Consider the following 21467-nt stretch of genomic DNA (forward strand, 5'->3'; position numbering starts at 1 on the left):
ATCAATATGAACCTCTTCTGATTATTGTCCTTATTAATAGTAATGGTATGAGGAAAACTTTAATGGATAATGGATTTATCCTTAATGTTTGTAGCATTGGCTTGTTGTGTAAAAAAAATGTTGACACTTCTCTTAGCCAACCTAATTCTCACTCTATTCATGGCTTTGATGATGGTGCTGAAGAATCATTAGGTGCTATAATATTTCCTATTAAGGTAGGACTCATTATTTTACCTACACCCATTCATGTCTTGCTTGGTACTCTTACTTATAATGTTCTACTAGGAAGACCTTATATTCATTCCATGCAAGCAATCCCTTCAACCCTTTATCACAAAATTAAATTTATCTATGAAAATGAGATGTATTCTTTGGAAGCTAATGCAAAATTCAAATTTGTTTTTAAAATTGATCTTTGATCTCAATCCCCTCTAAATTCTTCAACTCCTTTTTTGATTCAAATAAAAACACCATCTCCTCCTAAAGATGCACCTTCTCTCGATGACGAACTCTTAGAAGATCATTGGGGGTGATTCTATATTTAACACCCTACTTTGTGGGAAACTATAAAATAACTTTAATTAAACTTAATACTAACAAGAATGAAATGATAGAACCTACAAAAGATTCAAATCACCCTAATACCAATTTTTTGGCTGCTTCTATATTAACTATTTATTCAAATACTTCTTCTACTTCACATCCTTATGAGATTGAAACCTATAGGCTCTGCCATCTTTTTCAAAAGTAGAATATCCTTTGGTCATGGTTTCCAAATAATATCTAAGAATGGATATAGAGGCAATGGTTGTTGAACAAATAACCAAGGTTTTAAAGTTTCTTTAGAAATCTATATATGAGATGCTTCATTTGGACTTGGATATAATCTTTCAAATCCTATCAAAGCACCCCAATGTCCATATCTCCATGTGAATTTAATATTTTCTTCCAAATCTCTTCCTCCTTAAATGATGACTTAATTGATGTTGATTTCTCTTCTAGCATGCCTTCATTTGACTCCTTCTCTACAGATGATTCCTTAGTTGAGTTCTTAGGAGTTTATGATAATCTTCCTTGATATCACCATAACCATGAATTTCCCTATTATTTAAATTTTCAAGTATATTACGGGAAAGACATTAAATTACCAAATGGTATCATAGAGATGACTATTACCAAATGTTATCATAGAAATTTCTCAATAATTTTCTCAGCCAATGAATGTTCCTCAAAATAACAATCTCCTCTTAGGAGATATGATGTCAAAATACTTCGTCAAATATTTGAATGTATTTATATTTATATAATACAATATTGAATCTCCAAAAGTATATTTTTGGTGTTGACAGTGGAAAACTATTAGAATTTATTATTTCACATCGTGGAATTGAGGCACGTACAAACAAAATTGATTTTGTTGTCAACATTTTTAATCCTAACAAAGAGTTCACAACTTTGTAGCTTAGAAGGAAAAGTTAAGGTTATTCTTCAATTTTTTTCACTACTCATGGATTTCACTCTTCCTTTCACTTAATTTATCAAGAAGGATAATTATTTTAAGTGGAATGTGGATGGTCAAATATATTTTCATGAATTGAAATGTTACTTAGCTAATCCTCCTATCTTGCAACCTACTCTTCTTGATTGTCATTTTTTTATCTATACCTCTTCTTCTAATTATCTTGTAGCTTTATTGGCAAAACGCTATAATGATGTTTAGGAAAATCCTATATATTTCATAAGTTGTACTTTAATTTATTGTGAAGTTAGATATACTGGTCCTCTCCAAAGGGGCCCATTTTGGGGTCTAATAATGCTAACATGATCAGAACAAGAGCCTAGATCCCTTTTCAACTCATGTCAAAAAATTAATTTTTTTTTAGAATAACATGTATAAAAGGAAGTCTACCCCTCTCATTTTACAATCAAGGAATCAATGACACATTCATATGAATCATTCATAATTAAAATTCAAGAGAGAAAGCAATGAGTCTTATTTCAAGTTTTGGAGTAGAAGTAAAGTAAAGATTCAAACATTCATGATGACATTTATGTTTTATGGTTTATGAAGACTATCTACATGAAACCCTAATTCCTTGTGAAGACAAATAGAACTTCATAAAAAGTTATTTCATTAGTGTTTTAGATATTTTCAGCCTTTCCCTGAAAAGGAAAACATTTGCTTACAATACATCATTTATGTTTCAGGCCTATTTCATGGTTAATTCAAAAATAGGGGTTTGACCTAAGGCAAACCCCTATTCTCTACTATTTGCAGGAATAGGTGTAGAGCTATAATTTTTAGGATCAACATTATTCGCAGAGATGAACAAGTTCCCTTTTGGATGACAAAAAGTTTGGAGGACTAGGGTGACGATCACCATGGTCCTAATAATTTAGGTCAATCTTCTAGGAATATATTCAAACATTCATATATGGCTCATATCCAAGTTTTTGGATCTGTTTGATGACTATATCTCACTGATTATGCATAAATGCTTCAATTTACACAAATTTAACCTAATTTCAACATAATTAATTGAATCAGTTCAATTTAAGAGAAAATAATAATTCTATCTAAAACCTTTGGAGTATAATCAAAATCTAGATCTATCAAATTCCATATTTTCCCAATGTAATGGTCCCTAAGCAAAAAATAGTGGTTTAACTACATTAATGGGTCAAACCCTAACTTTTCACCTATTACACTCCTTAAACTAATTTAAAATACTTTATATTTTTCTATGAATAAATAAATAAATTTCCTTCTACTATAGAAAACATATAGAGTACATATGCAATAACCAAGAAGATTTATGAGACGTAGAAAAAAATTAAACACAATTTTATTTACCATATACAAAAGTTTTGCAAATATTGAACTCAACATTGGAAGCGTAAAGCCCCACAATGAAGAATTTATTTCTCAAGGTTTTCAGACCATTATCACCAATGTGACCAAGTATATAGAACCATAACATTGTCTTCCCTATTGGAAATTTCATCTCCAAAACATTATCATCTTTAGGTACATCAATTGCATGAGTCCCATCAAATGTAAATCAATAGTCCTCATCACTAATCAATCTGATGGGAGAATAAATAATTGAAATCCCCCTTATGGGACTTCATAAAAGTACTATTGCACCATAATATGCATTCATTTGGCTTATATAAGGTGTTAATCTAAATACCATTAGTAAGAGACATAAAAATTCTATCCAACTTGCATCCTCCTTCCTATAAAACAACATGCACACCCACATCACTTAATTTACTCACATAGAGTAGATTATGTGTCGAACCTAAGATATGCATAACATAATTTGTTTCCTTCACTCTACCATCATAGAATCTAATATTGATTCCTCAATGTTCAACAACCTTCAAATAAGATTCATAATTGAGTACACCTTCCCACCATAATATTCTTCATTATTTGTAAACCAACCCTAATGTGAGCTCATGTGGAATGATCCAGCCGAATCTATAAACCACACATCTTTCAATGTATGTGTTTATAAGGCTAATACAAAGGATTCACCATCATCTTGAGAGGATTTTTAGAATTTTGAATTGAAGGTGTTTCCCTTCTTCTTCACTTTCTCCTCCTTACACTCTTTACATAAATGACTATGTTTTATGTAGTTCAAGCATTTTTCCTTGGATTTTCAAGGAGACTTAGGAGTCTTATAGCTATTGGATTTTCAATGAGACTCTGTATTTCTCTTTGAATCTACCATGAAATAAAAGAGCCTCCCTAGTTACTAATTTTTTTTCCTCTCCATATCTTCTTAAAGTAACCATGCTAGTACTTCAACAATCTTGAACTTGGTGGTTGTACTAATAGCTATAACAAGGCGGTCCCATGAATTTATTAAATTTCACAACAAAAGGATGCAATGGTCCTCCTTCTCAATCTTATCACTAGTAGAACCCAAGTAAAAAAATATCATGTTGAATTCATTGAGATGATCAACAACAAATCCTTGGTTATACAAGGTCATGGAAGATAGGAGAATAAGTGAGTCAATCCTACAATGTATGTGAAGGTATACTTGGTTATTTTATGTCATTTTCATGCATGGTAGATCTTTATTGATTATTTATTAAATTATTTTGTAGCTCTAGGATAGTGGTTATATCATTTAGGATTTACAAAAAGGTGAATACTCAGCATTTGCATCAGTATACAGTGAACAACACACAATTTGGATTAGTTGTGGTAGCATAACACTTCACTTGAAAAACATAACATGCATTTTTCTTTTCAACACAAACTTTTATAGAAAATTATAAAAAGGGAGCAAGCTTCTAGATGAAGACAAAAGATGCTAATAGATCTAAAATCCATCATTCTATAAAAACCACTGCTTTTAGGGACTAGGAAAACATAGGTGTTGGTAATTTCTTTAAGGGGATTTTTAGAAGATTGGTATTCTTTACCAGTAAGGATGATGTCCAAACCCACAATATCATTGGAATAAAAATATAGGGAACCATTAGGGCTAGGATATTTGAAAGGAACAAGGGAGAATACAACCTTCTTCACTTCTTCAATTGAGAATCTATGTTTCGTAGCCTCTAGATCCCAAGTAGATGGAGAGTAAAGGATAACTCAAAGGAGTCTATCAGAAATTTCAACCACAAATGGATCTAAGGCAAGAGGAGGACTGAAAAAATAACTAAAATGATTGATAGCCTCCCTACAAATGTCATCAGTAAGCATAAACGTGAATCGATCCAACCAAGTAAGTTTACTAATTATGTTTCTTTTATTGTATGTGATGACAAAATGATGGGAAAGTTTAGTTTTCTTGTCCCACTCTTTAACCCATTCAATTATAGACATTTTCTTCTAGAATAGTTCCTCCTTCAACACCATATTATGAAGTTATAATACGAAATTTATCTCTTGTTTTAACTTATTAGGGGAAGCACCAAGCATTCTCATTTCTATTTGAATATTCTGAATCTGACCTTTAAAACCTTCTTCTATGAGAAGATATTACCAAATGAATATTTTCTCCATTTACAAAGATTTGTTCTTAACATTTTTTAGTTTGTAGACAACCCTAAAAATACTTGTTCACTAGACTATGGAGCTTCATCAAACAACTATAAGATCTTCAAAATTAGGGTGTAAAGTCCATATTAATTCAAATTTGAAGGGTAACATCCCACTAGATCTATCTTGAATCCAACAAAGAAAAAGAGGGTATGATTTGAACCAAAACCAACAAGGGAGGAAATATTTTACTGGGTAATAAGATCCCATGAAAAAGTGAGAAGATATCAATCAAGAAAACTTGAATAAGGCTATCTCACTATCTCATATTAGATCAAGTAAAAATTATGCCCTCGAATTCTATATCAGTCAACTTTCCTTTAGACAAAAACTCATGGAGATCAAGAGTACTATAAAAAAAAATTGACCCCCATATTTTCTCGAAGGTGTAGAGGGGTGTGTTGGAATTAGCCAGTAATATCTAATTAAAATTCTATAATAAAGAATGAGAGTCAAGAAGGGTGGACCATAAGCTCGTTCTTAATACCAAATTATTGGGTACATAGATATTAGAAAGAACCCACTAATATTTAGTAGTTCCCATACAAAAAAATGTTTTGGTAATTCTTATCATGACAACTGAAAATACCTTTAGATGGTGAGGTTTCCACATTATAGCTAATACCCTAAAGAACCATCCATATTTAAAGCCAAGGAATTAGAAAAAGAGTAGACTAATTTACCCACCTTTTAGAAAGCATCAACGCTCATCTTCATTTCTTTAAGAAACAAAATGTAGGTTTAAATTCTTTAACCAAATTTTTAACTTAATTTATTTAGGAGAACCATTTAGTTTCTTGATATTCCATGAAAGGATGTTCATTTCTTAGATTTATGGGAGCATATATACAAAACACATTTTGACAATTCTTATCGGAAAAACTTAAAAACATCCCTTAACTTATAAGTAATCCCCGCCAAACAGCACCATCTTCATTTGACATAAGGAATTAGAAAAAGGCTGAATAAATTCACTCATCTTTTGGAAGGCACGAGCAGTCATCTTGGTTGTTTCTTAAGGAGAAAAATGTCAAATTTAAACTCTTTAGCTATATTTTTAAGTAATTTTTTTAATAAAGTATTAAGTTAATGTTAAATAATGAAATATTTCCATTTCTATTTAAAAGTTGGTACACACATTTTAAATTTTAGGTGCCTTTTATTTTATAAATATTATACTTCTTGTTAAATATTAATATTTTGATTTGTACATAGATACCAAATTTATGATCTGATAGATATGAGTTGATGTTAATAAGATCACATGATTACACTCTATTCTTTATTAGGCCACTAAGTGTTAAAATTGATTTTAAATAATGAGATAATTCACACATGTATATTACTATTAATTGTTAAAAATTATTTTAAATAATGTTAGAAATTGATTTTAAACTATTGGTTTACTATAAAATATTTTAAAAGATGGTTGGATTCACTACAAGTGACTATGCATTGTACTTGGCAATGAATTATGACAGGAAAAATCTAATACTAACGTTCTCTATGGAGTCTCTTCAAGACTACAAAGTTTATACTAATGTTCTCTTTGGGTCATGCTTTACTATAAAAAAAAATCATGGATGATTGGATTAAGTGCAAGTGGGTATCCATTGTACTATGTAGGAATCAATAGATAAGATTCAAATATATGATTCAATAAATAATATTTTTTGTTTACATGTCCATGTGATTTCAAATATTAAGACAATCCGACATTCCCTAATTTCTAAGATTAAATAATGAGATAGTCCACACTTGCATTTTTAGTTATTGTTAGGTTAGGCTTAGTGTTAATTATGCTGAAGATTAGTTTAAAATAAAATTAAAATTCTAAAATAATATAACAAATATTAAAAATGTTATATTATATTAATTTTACACTTTAGACCTAATTAAAGTATATATTATGTTATATTATACTTATATATATAATATTATATTATATTTATATTATTATATTGTATTATATTATATTAATATTAATATTAACTAAACTATATTCTACATTATAATATTTAATACTCTTAATAAAGATTGATTTATTTAATGTGTTCATATTTTAGTTATAGAAAATTGTTCTTATTACTTTTCTAAAAATGTATTATTATTAAACTTTATATTATTATATAATATAGATATAGGTTTAGGTTAAGAATTTTCAATAAAGATTATTATAATATAATATAAAATATAATTGTATTGGGATTATTAAATAGATTCTAAAGATAATTGTGCACTTTTTTTAAATAGATTTCTTAAAAGATATTTATGCTAGTAAGATAGTTTACACATATATTCTAAGGTAAAATAACGAGATAGACCACACTTGCAGTTTAATATCAAGTCCACCCCTCCATGCTAATATTAAGTTATAAAAATAAATTCTAAATAATAAGATAGTGTAGAGCTGCTTTATAATATAAGATTAGGGTTTAACTGAATTGTAAATAATGAGATAGTACACAAGGCATTATAAGATTAGTGTTAATTTGATTTTACGAGATAGTGCACAACATCAAATAACAAGACTATCTCCTTGTGTGTCCTACGAGTAAATGGTAAAATCATTAAATACAGAAATAAAACTATCCCTTCATGTGTCTTCTAAGAATTTAACTTTTTTTAATTAATTTTAACCAATAAGAACTAGATAATCCACAACATCAAATAACAAGACTATCCCCTGATGCCACCTACGATTAAATGTTAAAATCTAAATCTTTTTAACTAATTTGATCCAGTCCGATAGACAGCCAATCTCTAAAGGATGCGTAACTCACTGCAATAAAATCAAGAGAAATAGAAGCCAAACACAGGACAGAAAAGAAACACGCTTGTTAATACCGGTGATCATTGGGCACTAGGGCATATGCTGACTCTTGAGATTGATCGTTCCCAAAATCTCACCTTTCTCAGCTCCCTCCCTCCATATGGACTTGGGTACATGGCTTCCTGTGATTTACGAAGGAGATTCTTGACCTCCAAAATTTAATTTCTATCATTGCTACTACGTCCCCGTAAATTCCCATTGCCCAGGACTCTCAAGCCACAATTCAAGCGTCCAATTTGATTCAGTTAGGTATTTACTGAAGTTAAAATGAGGAGTTTTTTCTGTCTATTGTTGTTGTTGTTGGTGGTAATGTTGGTGTAAACCAACTACACTTCTCTAAGAGTGAGCAATCACAACTACCATAACTATAGAGAGGCCTTGTCAAATGCCATCATTTTCTTTGAAGGCCAGCGCTCTGGGAAGCTCCCTGCCAATCACCGCATTGAGTGGAGTAGAGACTCTGGTCTTTCTGATGGTGCTTCTGCCCATGTATGGTTGTAGCGTCCTAAAATTGTGACACTTGCAATTTTGACTGAATTTGGGTCTTCACGATGGCGATGCAACACGGAACCTGAATGGAGACCCCGAAACTTGCTTATAACATCAAAAACTGCATTTCTCAGCACCCTGGCCTGATCCTCCTTGCACCCTGCTGTCCCTGGAGGTCGGACCATGGCGCCCAGTGCCTTGGTCCTTCAGCACTAGGGCACCCAGCCCCTTGGTCCCCCAGGACCAGGGCGGCCGCCCTAGTCCTTGGCCCTATTTTTGGGCCCGGTCTCTTTTGGGTCTCGGGTCTTTATGTTTGCAAATTGGAATATAACATTTCCTAGTCGGCCTAAGGTCGGGAAAATCAGTCTATTAGCCCTAATTGACAAGTATATAAACTACATTTCCTCTCTCAAAAAGGGAGGAGGACATATGTGAGCAAGACGTGAAAGCGATATTCAAACATTCAAGCGTTCAAGCATTCAAGCATTCCTTCAAGCAATTGAGCATTTTAAGTCTCCATTCAAGGCTAGTGTTGCATTCAAGACAAGGATTCAACCATTGAAGAGGAGATCACTTACAACACATTACATACTATATACATTACACCTTCGCATGTAAGAATACAAACATTCTTACAACAAGGTATCAGTACTTGTTTACATTACAAACATTTACATTTACAACATTCTCAGTTCTTGGTTAATTCCAAAACCGGGGTTTGACCTAAAGGCAAACCCCTCATCCCTAACCCCCCAATCGTCCTCTCTTTTCTGTGTGTAGGTTGCAGGTACGCGGCTGTAATTGAAGATCTGGAATCCTTGTGCAGAGACGAACAGATCCACCTTCGTTTCGCGGATTTTTTGGAGGACCGTGTGCACGCCGGGCGCCATCGTCCCGTCAACTTTCGCTCAAATTTGCAGAACAGCACCGTCTCGACATTTTACTGTTAATTCCAGGTCCGCAGCTTCATCCCATATCCCTATCTTTGTTTATAAGCGAATCTTTCCTACTTTACATGCATTCCTAGTTCAATCTTTCTATCTACATTTCTTTACAAAAGAGGGTATCCTTGATGTCTTAACCCTTGAAACTCATTTAGAATCCAATCTTGCATTGCGTGGGATTGGATCTTGTGGGTTTCAACCCCTCTTTTGAATGTAAAGTCCCTCCTAAGTGAAAACCATCAACCCTAGTGACTCTCCCTTCTCTCTCCTCGGAGTTGGGGAGGGGAGAATGACTAGGGTTTGATTTTTCCGCTTTACATTTTGGTGAACCTGACGTGAACATCCTCATTCTGATTATTCATGGTTAGATCTAAAAATTTTGCTTCCTTAATTACATTTTTCATATTTGATCTTTTGCAAATTTTAGAGGCTAATTGCATAAAAACCCTAAAATTTTCTTTTTAGTAATTAAACTTGTGGAACGTTTAATTGTTAATGCTTGTTTCAGATCTACCCTTCTATTGCAAATTGTCAATTCATATTTGTGCTTTAATTCTGAAAATTAAGTGGTTAAATGTCAAAACCCTAATTTTTAAGACCTTCTTGATTCAACCTTTGACTGATAATTTCACTAATGAAAACACCTCCAAATCGGCTGTAACTTTGGATTCCGCAATAAAATCACAATATCTTTCATCCCTGAAAATTTGGAAAAAAGTTGCGAGGACCGTGTGCACCCCGAGCGCCATCGTCCCCGACATTTTTTCTGAAATTTCGGGAGCTAGATCTTACTGTATTTTTCTGCTAAAATCCAGAATTTTGGCTGATTTTATCAATTCTAACACTTTCAAAATTAAAGTCAAAGTTGGTCTAGCGATTGCTTGGATTGAGGCTTCTAATCATTCAAAAAATGTTGAAATTGAAATTCATATCAAAATTGTGTTCCTTACTGTACTAAATCTGAAAAGTGTGTTGGCATTCATTCAAAATTTCAGTGTTTTATTCAAATTTTTGTAGTTTGTGACTTTTGAAATTAAGTGTTTAATTGCAACAACTTTGATTTCCACTTTCAAATTTGAATTTTGCATGAAATCGAGTCAACTTTTAAATTTCAAAACTTGCATTGCTTTCAGCATTCCCTCTAAATTCATAAAATTCAAAATTTCAGTTTCCCCCTCTTTTTCAAAATTCAAATTTTACATTTTTCAACAATCTTGGTAGGGTTCAATTTTGAGATTGCAACTTTAATTTGGCCTATCTACAGATCGTAAAATCACTCAATTTTTTCAGATTAGCTTTAAAATCATCATAACTTTCATCCCTGAAAATTTCGGAAAAAGTTGCAAGGACCGTGTGCACTCCGTTCGCCACGGTCCCGGACATTTTTTCCGAAATTTCGGGAGATTGTCCTGATTGCATTTAACAGCTTAAATCTAGGAGATTGGCTAATTTTATTGAAATTTGCTACCTCTAAAATTCAAAATCTTCTCTCTCTCTTTAGTGCATGAGTTTTACAACAATAAGCCCTACTTACACTATTCCCGTTAGACGAAGCCTTAGAATTAAGTCCTTCCAAGGTGTAATTACCGAGGAGATGGAACCTAATTTGAATGGCCTTTTTAATGAGGACATGGGTAATTCCTCTAATCCTCTTAATGATGAAGAATCTCTCCATGAGGTTTCTGTAGAACAACTTTCGAAATTGGATAACCAATTTGATGATTTTTGACAATGGATGTCTCAAGAATACCCTGATAGTGAAGCTCTTTCATTAATTGAGGGTCTAAAACGTATGGTTCAAAGTGATAAGAATGGAATTGATATTTTGCGTGGTATTGCACACATTGTGGATTCGAATGTGATGCCTATGAAGATTTGTGCCGAAACTTTGGGTTATACACAACCTCCTACTCAAGTTAATCATTCTATTCCTTTGACAACTCCTATTGCTAGTATACCTACTTTTACATCAAACATAATTACTACTTCAACACGAGACATTCCTCCTATGATCACTAGTCATGGGGGCAATCCTTCTTCTTCAATTAACCCTCTTCCTTCATTCAATCTAACTTCTTCATTCATTCCTTCAATAAGTGTTCCTATTATATCACCACAAATGAACATGACGCAAGGGGGCAATTCATTTAATCATTCCATTCCTCCTTGTAGTGTTCCTCCTGTCCAATCATCTCCTATGACTAACTATCATAGTGTCCCACCACCTTACTCTCTACCTTCTTTCAATAACATAACACCTCCATCACAATCTAACACGTCTAATATGAATTCTTCGACTGAAGCGACCATTAACAATCTTGCACAAACTGTCTCTTCTTTACAGCAACAAATTGCCTCTATGAATCAATCGAAGTTTAGTGTGCCCACATTTGATGTTGTGAGCCCACTTTCTCTTGACATTGTTCGAGCTATTCCCCCTAAACATGTTGAAATTCCGCATTTGGAGCTTTATAATGGTAAGGGTGATCCTCTAACACATGTTAAGACCTTTCAAACAATATGTACTAATTTTGCTTATGACCAAAGGTTGCTTGCAAAACTGTTTACTAGAACATTAAGAGATAAAGCCCTACAATGGTATTGCTCGTTGCCTTCCTATTCTATTACTTCTTTCGAACAACTTGCAAATGCTTTCATTCAACAATTTCAAAACAGTATAAGTCCTAAAGTTACTTTGATTGATTTAATGCATTGTAAACAAGGTGTTAAGGAAAAAGTGACTGATTTCATTGGTAGATATAAGCATTTGTATGCTCAAATTTCTTTTCCAGTGCCTGACAATGATATTCAAAGAATCTTTATTTCTAATTTACAAAAAGATATTAGAGAAAAACTCTTGTTTTCTGAGTTTACTTCTTTCCACCAGTTGTGCGCAACTCTTCACTATTATCAACTGACTGTGAGTCAAATGGAACAAGCAAATCCTATGGCTCCGAGTGATAAGGGTGATAGTAGTCAACAACCATTTGGGAAGTTTAAACCGAACAGAGAGTCCATTAAATTCAATGAAAACATCATCAACAACAATGTGAATGCAGCATCAGGTGTGCCTCCCATTTCTAAGTTTTTCACGAAAGAAAGAAAGTTCACTCCTTTGAATGAATCATTGCATAGTATTATGAATAAGTTATTGGAACAAAATGTGCTTACTCTTCCTCCTATAAGGAAAATAGATCCTGCAAAGATTAATTCACCCTATTTTGATAACAAATCTTTTTGTCAATTTCATCGTCAACCTGGGCATGATACTGAAAAATGTTTTGCTTTAAAGGGTAAAATTCAAGATTTGATTGATAATAATACTATCTCTGTTTCTGGTGTGAATGATAAAGGCAATACATCTGTAGCTCCTCCTAACCAAAATCTTAAGATTTTCACTGATCCATTGCCTTCTCATACCTCTAATGCGATTGATACTACTGATTCCTCTGTCTCACTTGATGATCTCGTGTCTATGACTCCTAATGTGATTAACTTTGCGGAGCAGCAGAAAATCCCTAAAGAACCTTCCATCACCTTTGATTCAAGTGAAACTATCAGGGCACCTGATGGTCCTTATATATAGTTGCAAAAGTCAAGAATGCACCTTGCTGTGGAGTGCTTATTGATCCTTCTTGTATGGTTAATGTCATTACTGAAGAATTTCTTTTTACTTTGCAATTGAATCAAGTGATCTATGATGAAACAAATGTGGTTGTGAAACTATTTGATGCATTTTCTTCTCCTGCAATTGGTTCTATTACATTACCTATTGAGGTCCATAACAAATCCCTTGATGTGGACTTTGCTATTATTCCATCATCCGAACAATTTCGTGTGAAGCTAGGCTATCCTTGGTTGTCTTCCATGAAAGCTATTGCTTCTCCTATTCACAAGTGTTTGAAATTTCCCCATAATGGTGAAGTTGTTACTGTCAATCATAGTCTCTTTAAACCAGCTGAAAGAACTTCTACCGTTCCTATTGATTACTTTTGGCCTAAACAATTCCAATCTCTTCCTCCGTGAAGTGATCATCTTTTCAAATCTTATCAAAAGTGGAAAAAAGATATGATCCTATCTCTAAGTGAACCTAGAACACCCAAACTTGACATTCCTATCGTTCTTGAGAAGGAAGTTCTTCCTTTGAAAGATAAAACTAATGTCTTTCCTCAAGAAGATTCCCAACCCATCCCTATGGATGTGACTATGCCTATGATTAATAAACTTCCTAAAAGTAGACCTATCCCTCCTCGTCATGATGGACTTGGTCTCCTTCCTAAACCAAATATTCCTCCCTTATATGGAGAAGTTCCTCCTCCTTCCTCTTATGGAGAGAAGAGACCTTCCTCTTCTCCTATTATTCAACCTAAGAGACGACAACCTAAACACCCAAGTGATAAGGATGAGAACATTCCTCCTCCTCAATCTTCGCAACTTCCTACTAAGACTAGACGAAATCGTTCTGCACGTGAATGCTGACGAAAGCATCGTCTTAGAGCTCAGGGAGCTGCTTCTCAAACTTTGCAATCCCCAAAAACACCTTCAGCCAATATTATCCCATTTTCTCCTCAGCCGACGATTGAGCCGAAATCTCCTAAATATAAGATGCATGATGGTCTTGATCCTGTGCGAGTTAAAGATCCTATTTTTATAAATCTTGATGATGATATAGATGAAAATGTTATTCATGATGAAAATGTTACTCCTGTTCATTCTGATAGTGAATATGAATATGTTGATGTTGATAACCATTTATCTAACGCATTTTCTAAAGCACTTATCCTAGCTCCTAGACAAGAACACCGCGGCTTGGGATATGAACATAGCCCTTGTTTGGATCTTGTGATAGCTCCATCTGCTGTGTTGGATGTTCCACCTCTAGCATGTTTCCTACCTTCCCGAAATACTGATCAGCAAGATCGGGGGGTAGATGACGTGCTAGACTAGTTTCATTAGCATAGCAGATTCTTTCCTCCTCTCTTTTGTTACTTCTTCTATGTGTTATTCTCATTCTTCTATTTGTTGTCCTTAGTGTTGTCTACTTGAGGACGATGCAAAACATTGAGATCTCTTTTGGTCTCTCTCATGTTGACTCAAAAGACACATGTGTTCCCTTCTTCTAGGTGACCTTCCTTGATTGGGGAATGAAGAACAATTATGCATACATACATATGATACACATGAATTATCATACAGCATACTGACCCCGAGGAAAGCAAAGTCACCTTGTGCTTTGTGTTCTATGTCTATTATCCTTGGGCTTATCTCACACTTGGGGGCTAAATCCTTGTGATAACGTGCTCCTTTCTCATTTCTTATATGTATCACTACTTTAAAGCAATCACCCCCGGTGAGGCATGTGCGATCGCTTTAACGTAGGGGGGCATACATCCCATCCATATCTTTTCAAGATACTTGAAAATTTCTTGACAAATTTAGCTTTGCCTTGAAAATTTTTGATATCTTTCTTGCATGACTCATAGTGAGGGAACCTTACTACTGACAGTCATGGTTCTCCCTCGTGATCTTCCCTTTTACTTTGTCAATCGGAGTCGTAAGATCCTTAGTCCACTGGGGGCTTCATGTATCTTGCCTCCTTGATATGGTGAAAGCTTTTCAATGTTGTTTCCTTGTACTTTACCGAAAGTATGAGCGTACGCTTATATTCCCGCTAAAGTGGGGGCTAAATGTAGCGTCCTAAGATTGCGACACTTGCAATTTCGACTGCATTTGGGTCTTCACGATGGCGATGCAACACGGAACCTGAATGGAGACCCCGAAACTTGCTTATAACATCAAAAAGTGCATTTCTCAGCACCCTGGCCTGATCCTCCTTGCACCCTGCTGTCCCTGGAGGTGGGACCATGGCGCCTAGCGCCCTGGTCCCTGGCCCTATTTTTGGGCCCGGTCTCTTTTGGGTCTCGGGTCTTTATGTTTGCAAATTGGAAAATAACATTTCCTGGTCAGCCTAAGGTTGGGAAAATCAGTCTATCAGCCCTAATTGACAAGTATATAAACTACATTTCCTCTCTCAAAAAGGGAGGAGGACATATGTGAGCAAGACGCGAAAGCGATATTCAAACATTCAAGCGTTCAAGCATTCAAGCATTCCTTCAAGCAATTGAGCATTTTAAGTCTCCATTCAAGGCTAAGTGTTGCATTCAAGACAAGGATTCAACCATTGAAGAGGAGATCACTTACAACACATTACATACTACATACATTACACCTTCGCATGTAAGAATAAAAACATTCTTACAACAAGGTATCAGTACTTGTTTACATTACAAACATTTACATTTACAGCATTCTCATTTCTTGGTTAATTCCAAAACTGGAGTTTGACCTAAAGGCAAACCCCTCATCCCTAACCCCCCAATCGTCCTCTCTTTTCTGTGTGTAGGTTGCAGGTACGCGGCTGTAATTGAAGATCTGGAATCCTTGTGCAGAGACGAACAGATCCACGTTCGTTTCACGGATTTTTTGGAGGACCGTGTGCACGCCGGGCACCATCGTCCCGTCAACTTTCACTCAAATTTGTAGAACAGCACCATCTCAACATTTTACTGCTAATTCCAGGTCCGCAGCTTCATCCCATATCCCTATCTTTGTTTATAAGTGAATCTTTCCTACTTTACATGCATTCCTAGTTCAATCTTTCTATCTACATTTCTTTACAAAAGAGGGTATCCTTGATGTCTTAACCCTTGAAACTCATTTAGAATCCAATCTTGCATTGCGTGGGATTGGATCTTGTGGGTTTCAACCCCTCTTTTGAATGTAAAGTCCCTCCTAAGTGAAAACCATCAACCCTAGTGACTCTCCCTTCTCTCTCCTCGGAGTTGGGGAGGGGAGAACAACTAGGGTTCGATTTTTCCGCTTTACAATGGTGTCCTGTTTTTGCTTTCTTGTTTTTCAGTTTATATTTTCCATGTTTTGTAAATGTGACGACTGCTAATGCCTGGCCTTGCAATGCAGGTAGACCTGATAGGAGACTATTACGATGCAGGCGATAATGTGAAGTTTGGGTTTCCAATGGCCTTCACAATCACAATGCTGTCTTGGAGTGTTTTGGAGTTTGGTGGATACATGGGAAGTGATCTCTCCAATGCAAAGACTGCCATACGCTGGGGCACAGATTATCTTCTCAAGGCTACTGCTCACCCAGGCACCATATATGTTCAGGTACAACATGTGAATGCTTTCAGTCATGATGATGTATTTTTATCTCTAGGGTTTATACATTATTGAGGCTTGACTGAAATTATCCAGGTTGGGGATCCTAACAATGACCACAAATGCTGGGAGAGGCCAGAGGATATGGACACATCCAGAATTGCTTATAAAATTGATAGCCAAAACCCTGGCTCCGATGTGGCTGCCGAAAGAGCTACAGCACTTGCAGCTGCATCCCTAGTGTTTCGTAAAACAGACCCATCCTACTCCAAGAGACTCAGTCATGCTTCCATGATGGTAAGTTTTTTGCAGCAGCTTCATAGCTTTAATAAATTCTGTTTCTTGCTCAGTAGCTCATAAAACTCTCTTTCAGGTATTTGATTTCGCTGATAAGAACAGAGGATCTTACATCAACTCACTTAAGTCTGCAGTCTGTCCATTCTATTGCTCTTATTCTGGGTATCAGGTAAAGAAACTAAATGTGGTATGCATTGCTTTCAGATTATATTGCAGTAAAATGTTAGGGTTGAATTGATTTTGTGGGGCATTGTCTTAGGATGAACTGCTATGGGGAGCTGCACTGCCGTATAAGGCAACTAAAAATGCCGAATATTTGAACTACATTCAAGTAAACGGCCAGAGTTTAGGAGGTGATGAATCAGACAATATATTTGGGTGGTTCAATAAAAATGTTGGAGCCCGAGTGCTTTTATCAAAGGTATAATAATTTAAGTGTGGGTACTGATAAATTTCAGGGTTTTTTTATTGTGGTTACCAATAAAGTTCACTTTTTAAATTTTTCTTATCTTCTTATTGATTCACTTTTTTCTATCTTACACCATTGAAGACGAAGCTTTTCGAGTGGATGTTTTACTACAAAATGCTTTGGATTGACTACAAATAGGTATGCTTTGGTTGTAGTGAGCAGGAATTCCTTGTAGATAAAGTGCAGACTGTTCAGGACTTCAAAAGTCTTGCAGACACCTATGTCTGCTTAATCTTGCTTGGATCTAAATACACATCAGGTAGGTGAAAAATTACTTTTTTTGAATGCACGCTACTCTTGTGATTGGAACCTGAAAACCTAACACTAGTGTGCATGTTTGAACAAGAGAGCTTCTCTACTTATTACCTGAAGTTAGTCTGCAGTATGTAACGTATGTAGCCTTCGTAATTTTGACCTATGCAAAATACCTCAGCTCCTCCAAACAACTAGTGTCTTGTGGGGGGGTGACAGTGACTCCTCGCAAGATGAGAGCAATAGCAAAGCGCCAGGTATTTAGAACAGTTATTGAAAAGAATAGCGAAGTGTCAAAACTATAATCATGATGGAAATAATAGTTAAAAGTCATTTTGCAACTCTTTTTAACCATGTTTTCTAAAGATTTTAAAGTGTCAGTGCCCATGCTTTTTAGCTTACAACCCAGATATTATTTTGAGGATTTTTATGTTGTGGCAGGTGGACTATATACTGGGTTCCAATCCTGTGGAGATGTCATGTAGAATCTGAAACTACTATGTCTCTTCTGAGCCAACTGATTAATCTCAGAAATAAACAATACTATGTTTTTTATTGCAGATCCCTAAATTTTTTCAAGAAGAGATTCTTTATTGCAGAATAATAAAGTTACAAGAGGTTGGCTTTTAAATAGAGATCACAATCTTTATTAAAGTCATGGTAGAGAAAAAATAGAAGCAGTTAACTCTGCTAATAAAAATTTGTTTATTATAACAAGAAAACTCTAAAATATCATAGCATGTGTAGCATGCTATATTTAGTTGGAAATAACTAATTTTTTGTAGGCATGCACTATATGGTGATGGTTCTAAAGAAAGCTCTAACTGAATGCATAGCATGCTTTTATTTGCAAGAATTCTAAAAAAAAAAATTATTATAGAAAATATGGAGAATGCGGTGAATGCAAAAAAGCTACGGTGGATCTGAGAGGCTAGCGATACATGACAATGAGTTTGTCTTTGACCGTGGAAGCCAAAAATAGTGGCTAAGCTCATAGATGCATGCTCGAACAACATCATCTATCTTCATACTCCCCCTTGATGCTGAGAGGGCTCACAATCTTATCTTGTAGTGCTAAAAACTGAGCTTTTGCAACTGCTTTAGTGAATATATCCGCTAGCTGATCGTGGGTGTTGATGTGCTTCAATTCAACGTCCTTCTTTTGCACTAAATCTCGTATCAAGTGATATTTCATATCAAAATGCTTTGTCTTGCTGTGATGAACTAGATTCTTAGCTAACTTGATGACACTCACATTATCACAATATATTACTGTAGGTTGAATTTTCTTTTCTCCAATTTCTTCCAAAATTTTTATGAGCCAAAGAGCTTGTGTACCTACTGAGGTAATTGCAACATACTCTGCTTGTGTAGATGAGAGGGAAACAATGCTTTGTTTTTCCGAGCTCCAAGTAATTAATCCAAAACCAAAAGAGAAACAATTTCTAGATGTAGATTTACGGTCATCCATACTATCTCCGCAATCTAAATCACTAAAGCCTACAAGATTGAACTTTTTAGAAGAGTAGTAATGAATACCATAACTTAAATTCCCTTTCACATACCTCAAAATCCTCTTGGCTACCTTCATACGTATTTCAGATGGATTTGTCATATACCTTGAAACAAGTGAAGCTAGATAAGCAATATTAGGCCTCATGTGGATTAGAAATATCAAGCTCCCCACAATAATTTTGTAAGCTATCTCATCAACTAAATCAGCACCATCATCTCTACATAACAAAAATCCATGAGCACTTGGAGTGGAGGTAGGGTTACAATTAGTCATATTAAATTTCTTCAGCATATCTTGTGCATATTTTGTTTGACAAATAAAAATCTCATCCTTACTTTGATAAACCTCCATTCCTAAAAAATATTTCATCAGACCAAGATCTTTCATCTCAAATTCATTCATCATAGCAGCTTTGAATTCATCTTTCATCTTAGAACTACTACCCATATACAAAAGATCATCTACATACAAACTTATGATGAGCATATCAGTACCTTCTTATTTGTAGTAAAGGGTAGGATCACTCTTACTTCTCTGGAAGCCATTCTCCTGAACGTATCCATCAATCCTGGCATACCACACTCTTGGTGTTTGCTTGAGGCCATACAAATCCTTCTTCAACTTGTACACTTGATGCTCTTTTCCTTCCACTTCAAAACCTTGTGGCTTCTCCACATATACTTCCTCTTCTAAGTACCCATTCAAGAAGGCACTTTTCATGTCCATATGATGTATGCTCCACTTCTTCTCAGCTACTAATGAAATCAGCATTCTTATGGTCTCTTGTCTTGCTATTGGTGCAAATGTCTCTTCATAATCAATTCCATACTTTTGTGTGAAGCCTTTAGCAACTAATCTTGCCTTATGTCTTTCAACACTCGCATCACTGTTAAACTTGGTCTTGTAGACGCATTTGGTGCCAATCCTTTTTTTGTCATGTGGAAGTTCTATTAACTCCCAAGTGTCATTCCTATGAATGGAATCCATCTCTTCTTCCATGGCTTTCACCTAAACCTCATTAGTACATGCATCTTCAAAACATGATGGTTCAAAATCAACCTTGGCTAATAAAGCAAAATTCACTGTTCACCTATTGGGTTTTCTTCATGTAACTGATTTCCACTCCTCTAGTAGATATCAATCAATCTCCTAACCTTCCTTGTAGAACTTGGAGAAGAAGCTAGACTTCAACTTGGTACTGAAGAACTTGATGAAGGGCTGCTTGGTGGAGTTAAACAACTAGATACAGAAACATTAGATGGCTGCTCATGATCAATATCAACAATTATATCATCATTCAAAACAGAGTTTTCCTTCTTAACATGGCCTTTTAAATGACCATAAACTCCCCCTTCATCAAAAATTACATCTCTTGAGACAATAAGCTTATTAGTGATGGGATTATACAATCTAGAAGCCTTGATTTTCTCACTATACCCAATAAAAATACATGACTCACTCTTTGCATCTAACTTCTGTCTATTCTGATCAGGTACATGCACATAAGCCAAACAACCAAAAACTTTGAAATGATTAACATTAGGCCTTTTACCATACCAAGCTTCATAAGGAGTCATCTTTTCTAGTGCACTGGTGGGGCTATAGTTGAGGATGTATACCATTGTAGCAACTGTGTCTCCCCAATAAGAATTGTTCAATCTCTTGCTCTGTAACATGCACCTTGCCATTTCAACCACAGTACAATTTTTCCTTTCAGCTACTCCATTTTGTTGAGGTGTGTATGCAGTTGTGAGTTGCCTCTTGATGCCATAAAGATCACAATAACTCTGGTAAAACTTTGAGAAAAATTCTCCTCCATGATGAGTCCTTAAACACTTGATCTTGCATCCTTTCTCATTTTCCACAAGGGCTTTAAACTTCTTGAATGTATCTAGGGCTTCATCCTTGGCCTTCAAAAAATATACCCAACAATTTCGTGAGTAATCATCAATAAAAGTGATGAAATATGATGACTTACCCAAACTCTTAGTCTGCATAGGGCCACATATATCTGAATGAACAAGTTGAAGTGGGTGATGAGCTCTCCATGCATTGCCCTTTGGAAACTTTTCCCTTGCGTGCTTTCCTTTAGCACAACCTTCACAAATCTCCTTGTGTTCCTCAACCTTGGGCAAACCAGAAACTAATGCATGCAAGGTTAGAAATTTCAAACTATAAAAATTTAAATGCCCATACCTGAGATGCCATAACTAACTTGAACCCTCATAAGCCATATTTGCCAAACTGTTGTTATGTTCACCAAACCTCAGGGGAAACATCCTATTTCTTGTCATAGGAACAATAGTGATCACCCTATTATCCTTATTCTTATCATAGATAGTACAAGTCTTATTCTCAAAGACTACTTTATAATTTTTCTCACATAGCTGCCCAACACTTAACAAATTGTGCTTCAATTGTGG

The 21467-nt window shown here is 35.1% G+C and overlaps 1 pseudogene; it reads left to right on the plus strand.

The window, feature by feature from the left end:
• The first annotated feature begins 1686 nt into the window (after nt 1-1686).
• Nucleotides 1687-21467, plus strand: part of LOC131076884 (endoglucanase 17-like) — a 43356-nt pseudogene continuing 23575 nt past the window's right edge.

The sequence above is a fragment of the Cryptomeria japonica genome, chromosome 10 (genome assembly GCF_030272615.1).
Source record: "Cryptomeria japonica chromosome 10, Sugi_1.0, whole genome shotgun sequence".
Lineage (NCBI taxonomy): Eukaryota > Viridiplantae > Streptophyta > Pinopsida > Cupressales > Cupressaceae > Cryptomeria > Cryptomeria japonica.